Source organism: Pseudophryne corroboree, chromosome 3 (assembly GCF_028390025.1).
Source record: "Pseudophryne corroboree isolate aPseCor3 chromosome 3, aPseCor3.hap2, whole genome shotgun sequence".
NCBI classification, from domain to species: Eukaryota; Metazoa; Chordata; class Amphibia; order Anura; family Myobatrachidae; genus Pseudophryne; species Pseudophryne corroboree.
In genome coordinates, this window is record NC_086446.1 from 649,571,876 (window position 1) to 649,582,492 (window position 10,617).

Genomic DNA, 10,617 nt, shown 5'->3' on the forward strand with positions numbered 1-10,617 from the left:
TACTTACAAATACGCCACTGGCTCTCTTCTTGTGCTGGCGGGTTTAGAGGTCCCATTCCCCTCCCTGCCCCTTTGTTTTCTAGGTTGTCTTCCCCTGGACATAGAGGTGGGATAACTAAATGGTATCAGTACATTATCCTATTGACTAAAACGGACAAAATCCCTTCGCAGTTTAAATGGGAAAGGGACCTTTCTATTGTTCTCCAGAAGGAGGAATGGGACACTATATCCCTAAGGTGTTTCAAGATTTCTAAATGTTTCCATCATTCCGAAAGGTTTTATAAATGATGCCATAGGGCGTACTTCACTCAGCAGCGGCTTCATAGTATTTGGCCCTCGATATCCCAACTCTGCTGGAGAACTTGTGGACATGTGTGCAATATTTTACATATCTTCTGGGAATGCCCGAACCTGAGGCCGCTGTGGACGAAGGTGTTCTCTCTTTTGCGGGAAGTGTTGGGTGTGGAGGTACCAATAGATCCTGTGTTTGCCTTATTTCATTATTCAACAAATGCTCTACTGAATCGAGATATGTATGTTGCTGGTCATATATTGATATCCACTAAAGCGGCAATAGGCCAGTTGTGGAAATTGCAGTCTATACCCAACATCCAGACTATTATTGATAACACCCACAAGCATTACTTATTTGAAACAGCAGGAGGTGTATATTCTATATCGCCTCCCTCAATTCAAAGGAATTGGTTGAAATGGAGGGACTTCCGGGAAAGACAGGGTCATATCATGATTATTACTGACTCTATAGATTTGTCACTTTTAGACTCCCCACACTCTGATACTAACTAAGTGAATAGTTATTCCTTTTTTACCCTCATGTACCAATAATTGGCTATGCCGTTCCCTTGGACACGAATACTATAGCGTTTTATATTTGTCTAGTTGTTCCCCCTTCTGTGTCGCTGTACTGTACTTTCTCCTCTTATCTTACTCTTTGCACTAAATGATGTTCTTGCATCTTTGTTTATATTTTGTTTTTATTTTTATGTCGCCAAGATTGGGAGTACACGATTGACGAATTGAGCACTTTGTCCTAGTGTTATTGTACTCGATAAATGTCTGTTTACTCAATTTTATTGTCCTATGTACAATCTATGTATGTGCGCTCTTACTCTTGGTTTTTGTTTGTTTGGATCTTAATAAAAACACACTTTAAAAAAAAAAAAAAAGAACTGGGGTATGTAAACTTTTGATCAGGGTCATTTGGGTAGTTTCTGTTGTCATTATGATTTAAAAAGAGCAAACACAGTTGTTTGACAATAAATGGCTTCACCCAACCACTAACCATGAGTGAAAGAAAAGTTTGTGAGTTATCATTCATATTCTCAGACAAATGGCCAGAAAATCACAAATTCTGCTAGGTTATGTAAACTTATGAGCACAACTGTATATATATATATATATATATATATATATATATATATATACAGGTTGAGTATCCCATATCCAAATATTCAGAAATACGGAATATTCCGAAATACGGACTTTTTTGAGTGAGAGTGAGATAGTGAAACCTTTGTTTTTGATGGCTCAATGTACACAAACTTTGTTTAATACACAAAGTTATTAAAAATATTGTATTAAATGACCTTCAGGCTTTGTGTATAAGGTGTATTTGAAACATAAATGAATTGTGTTAATGTACACACACTTTGTTTAATGCAAAAAGGTATAAAAAATATTGGCTAAAATTACCTTCAGGCTGTGTGTATAAGGTGTATATGTAACATAAATGCATCCTGTGCTTAGCTTTAGGTCCCATCACCATGATATCTCCTTGTGGTATGCAATTATTCCAAAATACGGAAAAATCCCATATCCAAAATACCTCTGGTCCCAAGCATTTTGGATAAGGGAGACTCAACCTGTATATATATTAGAGATGAGCGGGTTCGGCTCTCAGACAACCGAACCGTACCGAACTTCACCATTCGAGTCCGGTTCCGAGCCTGGCTTGGGTTTTCACGCCTGACTCGGAATTCTCGCGGGATTTAGATTCCATATATGGAGCCGTGCGTCGCGGCAATTTTCACTCCAGTCTCGGAGAAAGTAGTGGGAGGACGTGTCTCCGTCCTCATTGTCTGTGTGGGGTGGTGAGTCTAGTGCTGTGTTCTGCTGCTCAGTTCAGTCCAGTGTACTCAGGGTATTGTGCTGCATCAGTCCAGCCAGTCACAGTGTTGGTGTCCTTGCTGCTATATGTCCCCAGTGCTGCTGGCTGCTGTATAAGTCCCTTGCATTTTGCTGTGTTGTCTTGCATCAGACCAGGGGTAGTGTCTTGTGCAGCATCAGTCCAGTGACCAGTCACAGTGGTGATGTCCTCTGCTGCCATATATCCAGTGTATTTGTATAAGTCCCTTTTAGTGGTGCTGTGTTGTCCTGTATCAGACCAGTGGTAGTGTCCTGGCCATCAGTCATTCCAGTGACCAGGCAGTCACAGTGGTATACACTGCTCCTATATGTCCACTGGTACAGTATAACAACAACAACAACAACAACAACAACAACAACAACAACAACAACAACAACAACAACAACAACAACAACAACAACAACAACAACAACAACAACAACAACAACAACAACAACAACAACAACAACAACAACAACAACAACAACAACAACAACAACAACAACAACGTGTTGCTGTGTTGTGCTGCATCAGACCAGTGGTAGTGTCCTGGCCATCAGCCATCAGTCAATACTGTGCTGCATATTGTGTTATATAACTCCAGAAACATAGTGGAGAACAAAAATTTGGAGGTTAAAATAGGGAAAGATCAAGAACCACTTCCTCCTACTGCTGAAGCTGCTGCCACTAGCCATGACATAGACGATGAAATGCCATCAACGTCGTTTGCCAAGGCCGATGCCCAATGTGATAGTAGAGGGCATGTAAAATCCAAAAAGCCAAAGTTCAGTAAAAGACCCCAAGAAAGAAATGTAAATGGTCTGAGGAGATACGTATGCCATTTATGACACGGAGTGGCAAGGAACGGCTGAGGTCCTGGCCTATGTTCATGACTAGTCGTTCAGCTTCACATGACGATGGAAACCCTCATAACTGAGGCCTTGACACTTATGTTGGTGTTAGACGTGCGTCCGGTATCCACCATTAGTGCAGTGGGATTTAGACAATTGATGGAGGTATTGTGTCCCCGGTACCAAATCCCATCTAGATTCCACTTCACTAGGCAGGTGATAGCGAGATTTTGCCATTTAATTCCAGTGATTTGGACATATCATTTTTAATTACAGTGATCTTGCCAATTAAGTCCAGTGATTTGGACGTATAATTACGGTGATTTTGCCAATTAAGTCCAGTGATTTGGACGTATAATATTAATCACAGTGATCTTGCCAATTAATTCCAGTGATTTGGACGTATAATTACTAATTACAGTGATCTTGCCAATTAATTCCAGTGATTTGGATGTATAATCATTAATTACAGTGATTTTGCCAATTAATTCCAGTGATTTGGACGTATAATTACAGTGATCTTGCCAATTAATTCCAGTGATTTGGACGAATAATTCCAGTGATTTTGCCAATTAATTCCAGTGATTTGGACATATAATTCCAGTGATTTGGATGTATATGTCACGATCCGGGTAACTAGACACTGTTTCCTACCTGTTAGGTGCCTCCTGAGATTGGCGCAGCGAGCCATAGCCGGGCCATGGTTGTGTTTTTAGTTGTGGCCTGCAGCGCTGGTTTCAGCGGCCTTGTCAGTGTTTGCTCTTAGTCCCGTCGCGGCCGTCACTGCCGCGCCTGTGGTCTTCTGCTGGATGTGCGTCCTCTGTGTTCCCCGGCCACCGCTTCCATCCCTGTGGCCGCTGTGCGCATCTGGGCGCGTGGAACTCTGCTGCTGTGGCCTCCGCCGCCATTGTTGTTTACACATGGTCTCCGTTTGCTTAGTTCCCCTTCAGTCTCCGTTAATGGGCACAGCCATTTTGGACTCTAATCACATGTCACCATTTCACCTATCCACAGTGCTGCTGGAGCCAGGGCATAATTGTCAGCCAATCCCTGCTATCCAGCAGGTATAAATATCCTGTCCCAGCACCCAGAAGATTGCCAGTGCTGCAATTGTCTTCCAGCGTTTCCAGTGTGCAGTTCACTGTGGACTCTCCTGTTGACCTTTCCTGTGCATAGCCTGACTCCCTGGTGATTTCCCTCTGTGGTGCAGTTCCAACTCTCCTATACTAGTGCCCTGTGGTGCAACCTTCCTTTCCTGTTCCCACACCTAACACTAGCAGAGTGTACGACTCCAGCTACCCAGTAGTCACTTACAGTTTTCCAGCGAACCCCAGCTTCATTCAGTTTACCAGCGAACCCCAGCTTCATTCACAACCGGAAGTGAACAATCCCGCCAGGGCGAAACGCGTCTTCCACGGGGGGGACCGTACATGGAGTGAACTCTTGGCTCCTGCATTTGGTACCTGACGATGTCCTGACCTGCCCACTTTGACCTTTACAATCCTGGTGATCGTAAGCCCACTGCTGTCCTGTGTACAATACACACAGACAGCAACATTATATGTGTGTTTTGACAATATGTTGTATTGCACTATATATTCTACCAGACCTGTGTAGTACACATATAGATTGCTGCTATAAGCTCTATTTCCCAAACAGCAGCTATACACACATATATATATAATAACCTTTTCATATTTGTTAAATATCTCACACTGTTTGCCCGAGTTTACATCAGCAGAGGCCAGTATATTATTATAGAATTTTGTTCATTCACTGTTATTTTTAGTGTCTTTTCTGTTACTGACAATACCACTGTTTTCCTGGCTTAATCTGTGGGATTTATTATTCTTAATTTTCTAAATGAATCTCCACACTCAGTTCAGGAATGTATTATGATTATCAATGAGATTCCACAAATTGATGCTTAAATATCATGATTGCATTGTCTGCCCAGTCTGAGAAACATGCTAAGGATTCAAATATTGGAAAACAATTCTTCCTTTTTCTTTTTTCCCCATGTGCTAATACCAGTATTTACTGTTTATGGCTAATTTCTCTGGTGACACAGACAATTAATGTATTATCCATCTGATTTCTAACCCAATCTCCTATCTTTTTTTTTTTTGTGTGCTGTCAGACAACAAAACCAAACTCACAGATATTGTACCCCTTGCCCATGCTTTACTATTCTTCCGTGGACTCTCATCTACGATCCACGGAGCCCAATACCACAGATGTGGGATTTGATGAGCCGTGCCTAACGTAGAAAGCAGATCCACATATTTTTACTTTACTCAGTCATCTCTTTTCTTTGCTTTCCAAACTGTCTCCACACTCTTCTTTCTTTCTCTTATTTCGTATATAGGTGCACTCTCATTGGTGTACTATCATATAAATTCTCTACTATCATACCACGCTGCCAATGCCCGATCTCGTCCGATTTTGGAAGCCAAACAGCGTTGGGCCGGGTTAGTACCGGGAGAGGAGACTTCCTGCGAATACCTGGTGGTGTAGAGCAGGGATCATTTCCCTTTCTATGTGAGTTGCGACGCCAACAGCAGTATCACCACTAATTCTTACTTCTATTATATTCTGTCTTATTTGAGGCTTACGACCAACTATTGGGGCTCACGTTATAAAGTCAGGTCCTTTTGAATGCAGGTGACCACCAATTCTTGAATCTAAGTAGCCCTATTGGGACGTACTTATCATATAATCCTCTATGACCACTCATCGGTCCCATCAATACAGATATTCTGTACTGGTCAGGGGAAATGGGGGTAAGACGATCAAATGTCTACAACCATTCCAATCACACACTGTGATTAAACAGACCAGAACATTTTAAAACTTCAATCATCTTATCCTTATTTCATATGGATCAACTATATGGGTAATTTCGTTTTAAACGTTAACATTAAAAACCATGTTTTAAATATTTCTTTTCATATGTCATAGGAATTTTCCTCATTTTCTAAAGAGTGCGCACACACAAGAGCCTTCTCTCTCTCCCTTTTTCCAGTACATGTACTCTCTGGCTCTGGGCGCACCACCAACAAGGACAACGTCATCCATCTAAGTTAAAAACAGGTGTTTTTTTCTATTCTTCACAATTTTGGAGTGTCTATTTGTCCGTTTTTGGTTCTCTCGTATCAATACTATATCAATTTGACCGGTGCCCGATCGCCCCCTGTCTATTCATTCACAGTTTCCCAGCGAACCCCAGCTTCATTCACAGTTTTCCAGCGAACCCCAGCTTCATTCACAGTTTTCCAGCGAACCCCAGCTTCATCCACAGTTTTTGTGCGAACCCCAGCTTCATTTACAGTTTTCCTACGAACCCCAGCTTCATTCATAATTTCCCTATGAATCCCAGCTGCATTCCCAGCTTTATCTGTGATTCCCATCATCTCTACCTATTTCACCTGGGTTCCCAAGCACTTACAGCACTCCCATTCATTTTCTAGCCTACTAGTCCTAACTAGTCGTGGGCTTACTGTTCATGTGTGACTTTTTAGTTTGTTTGCATATTATTGACTTTATGATTCAATAAAAAACCTCAAAGACATCTTCTGTTTACGTGGTCACGCCTTCGGGCATCTGGTACTACTGTCTAGCGCATGTCTAGGAGTCCTCTCTCACCTCCTAAATTCCTGTACCCGTCAGCCCCTACAACTGAGGCTCCCAGTTACCAACACCAGCCCTCAGTTGTGACAGTAAGCACTGACCTAATGGATCCAGTCGGAGACCAAGTCCAAGGGACCTGGCCGATGCAAGAACTGGCAGCCCGTCTTGAACATGAGGAGGCCGCACAGGCCATGTTATCCGGTGTCTCCAGGACGTCTCTTCCTGACTGGATGAAATTCAAGCTACCCTCTGTGGGTCAGGGGAGTCCAGTATGCAGACAGTAGTACCTCCGGTGGTGTCCCCACCAACCATACCCATTTCTCCTCCACGTCTCCACTTGCCGACACCTGCCAAGTATGATGGATCCCCAAAAGCCTGCAGGGGTTTCCTGAACCAGTGTGAGATCCACTTTGAGTTGCAACCCAGCAGTTTCCCTTCAGACCGCACCAAAGTTGCATACAACATCTCTCTACTCAGTGGCTCCGCCCTTGACTGGGCATCACCCCTATGGGAAAAATCAGATACCCTGCTGTCATCCTACTCCTACTTCGTGGCTACATTCAGATGTATATTTGATGAGCCAGGTCGGGTGTCGTCAGCTTCTTCTGAGATCCATCAGCTGCGTCAGGGGACACGAACTGTCGGGCAGTATTTAGTACAATTCCAGACATTGGCATCCGAAGTCTCCTGGAATGAGGAAGCCCTCTTTGCAGCTTTCTGGCAAGGCCTATCGGAACGTATTAAGGATGAGCTCGCCACTAGAGACTTACCCGCGAAATTGAATGAGCTTGTGTCCCTCTGCACTAAAGTTGACCTACGGTTTCGTGAAAGGGCTATGGAGTGAGGCAGGTCTACAGTTCTTAAGACTCCTTCTGCTCCTCCTCCTCATCAGCTGTCTCCATCCAAAGACGAACCTATGCAGATAGGTCATTCACGACTTTCTCCAGCAGAGCGCAGAAGACGTCTATCCAATCACCTATGCCTATACTGTGCTGCACCTTCCCACCTCATTAATGCCTGTCCCGAGCGTCCAGGAAACGCCAAATCCTAGCCCACCAAGGAGAGGGTCGGCTAGGAGTAATGTATTCTTCTCCGTCTTCAAGTGACTGCAACCTCTCAGTTTCTCTTCAGGTGGCTCAGCGTACCAAGAATCTTATTGCCTTACTGGATTCTGGAGCAGCCGGGAACTTTATTACTGAGAAGTTCATCAAGCAGTGGTCACTACCCACTGAGAGATTGTCGTCTCCTATATCCTTAACTGCCGTGGACGGCAGTAGAATTCCTGATGCGGTGATTACCTCCTAGACCCTACCTATCCATCTGAAGGTAGGGGCTCTGCATACAGAGTTGATTTCCTTCCTGGTAATCCCAAGGGCCACTCATCCTGTGTTTCTAGACCTCCCATGGCTTTGTCTGCATAATCCCCATGTTGATTGGAAAACGACCCATATCCTGGCATGGGGTCCTTCCTGATCCAAGACATGTTTACATAAAGTGCTTCCAGTTTGCAAATCCTCCTCTAAGTCTCCTGATGTTCCACCTTCTCCATATCAGGACTTCATTGATGTTTTCAGCAAGTCTTCAGCCGATATTCTTCCTCCCCATAGAGAATGGGACTGTCCTATCGATCTCATTCCAGGGAAAACTCCTCCTCGTGGACGCACATATCCATTGTCGTTGCCTGAGACCCACTCCATGGAGGAGTATATCAAGGAAAACTTGGCTAAAGGGTGCATCCGGTCTTCCTCTTCTCCAGCTGGGGCAGGCTTCTTCTTCGTAAGAAGAAAGACGGCGGCCTGCGGCCTTGTATTGACTACCGAGGTCTGAATTACATCACAGTGAAAAATCGGTACCCTCTGCCGCTTATCACTCAGTTGTTTGACCGCATCAGTGGAGCCACTATCTTCACTAAGTTAGACCTGAGGGGTGCTTATAATCTCATCCGAATCCGGAAGGGTGACGAGTGGAAGACCGCTTTTAACACCCGTGATGGACATTACGAGTACCTCGTCATGCCTTTCGGACTCATCAATGCTCCAGCGGTATTCCAACATTTCGTGAATGAAATCTTCAGAGACATCCTGTATCGTCATGTTGTGGTTTATCTCGATGATATCCCTTATCTTCGCGAATAATCTGGAGGAACATCGGTTCTGGGTGAAAGAAGTTTTGTCCCGCCTTCGTACCAATCATTTGTATTGCAAACTGTAAAAGTGCGTCTTTGAAGTTAAGTCCATCCCGTTCCTGGGGTATATTTTATCCGGTTCCGGTCTTGAGATGGATCCTGAGAAGCTTCAAGCAATCCAAGATTGGCCAATTCCTGTAACCCTCAAGGGCATCCAGAGATTCTTAGGGTTTGCCAACTACTACAGGAAATGTATTTGAGACTTTTCCACCATTTTAGCGCCTATTACGGCTCTTACCAAAAAGGGTGCCAAACCTTCCAAATGGTCAGAAGAAGCTACCCAAGCCTTTAATTTGTTGAAACAAAGATTCATCTCTGCTCTGGTTTTGAAACAGCCAAATACCAGTCTATCCTTCATCCTTAAGGTGAATGCCTCTTCCGTTGGAGTGGGTGCCGTACTGTCTCAAAGAGCAAACAATGGTCATCTACATCCTTGTGGCTTCTTCTCACGAAAGTTCTCTCCTGCCGAGCGTAACTACGCCATTGGCGATCAAGAACTTTTGGTGATCAAGCTCGCTTTGGAAGAGTGGAGGTACTTATTAGAAGGAGCTTCTCATGCCATCACAATTATGATGGATCACAAGAATCTCCTGTATCTAAAAGGCGCTCAATGTCTAAACCCTCACCAAGCCAGGTGGGCACTCTTTTTTTCCAGATTTGACTTCAAATTACAGTTTTGTCCAGGGTCACAGAATCGTAAGGCTGATGCCCTTTCCCGCTCCTGGGAGCAAGAAAATGAGTCTGAGTCTACTGACAAGCATTATATCATTGATCCAGTGGCGTTCTCCGCAGTGAGGATGGACTCTATGCCCCTGCCAGGGAAAAGATTTGTGAAGCCGGCTCTCAGAAGGAAGCTCTTGCATTGGGCACATTCCTCTCGCTTTGCCGGACACGCTGGCATACGCAAGACCTTTGAATTTGTTTCCAGATTATACTGGTGGCCGACCCTAAAAAAGGACATTGCTGAATTTGTGGCCTCCTACCCAAAATGTGCCCAACACAGAGTACCCCGCCAGTCACCCACTGGGCAAGTGGTTCCTTTGTCTGTTCCTCATCGTCCGTGGACTCATCTCTCGATTGATTTCATCACAGCTCTCCCTGTGTGTAACAAATTCAATACCATCTGGGTGGTAGTGGACCGGTTTACCAAGATGGCTCATTTCATCACTCTCACCGGTCTCCCGTCAGCTTCCAAGTTGGCACAAGTCTTCTTTCAAGAGATTTTCAGGTTACACGGTCTCCCGGTGAAGATAATTTCTGATAGAGGTGTTCAGTTTTGTCTTTGTCAGGCGCTCCAAGTCAAGCTGAAATTCTCTACAGCCTATCACCTTCAAACCAATGGGCAAACTGAGAGGGTGAATCAAGACTTGGAGGCCTTCCTCCGTATCTATGTATCCTCTTCCCAGGACGATTGGGTTCAACTTCTCCCATGGGCTGAATTTTGCCATAACAACCAGTATTATTCTTCGTCTTCCTCCACTCCATTCTTCACCAACTATGGGTTTCAACCAAAAGTTCCTGAGTTTCAGCCGCTTCCAGCAACATCGGTGCCTGCAGCCGACATCACGATTTGACAGTTTGCAAATAACTGGAAGAATGTTCGTACAGTTCTTTTAAAAGCTTCCGCCAGGTACAAGAGATTTGCGGATAAGAAGCGCAGGGCAATTCCTGCCCTTAAAGTTGGTGACCGCGTTTGGCTGTCTACAAAAAATCTTCGACTGAGGGTTCCGAGTATGAAATTCGCCCCCCCGCTATATTGGACCCTTCCCGATTGAGCAAGTTGTCAATCCAGTGGTTTACAGACT

The 10,617-nt window shown here is 44.3% G+C and overlaps 1 pseudogene; it reads left to right on the top strand.

The window, feature by feature from the left end:
• The first annotated feature begins 5,398 nt into the window (after positions 1–5,398).
• Positions 5,399–5,517, top strand: LOC134896113 (5S ribosomal RNA; annotated as a pseudogene).
• The last annotated feature ends 5,100 nt before the right edge of the window (positions 5,518–10,617 follow it).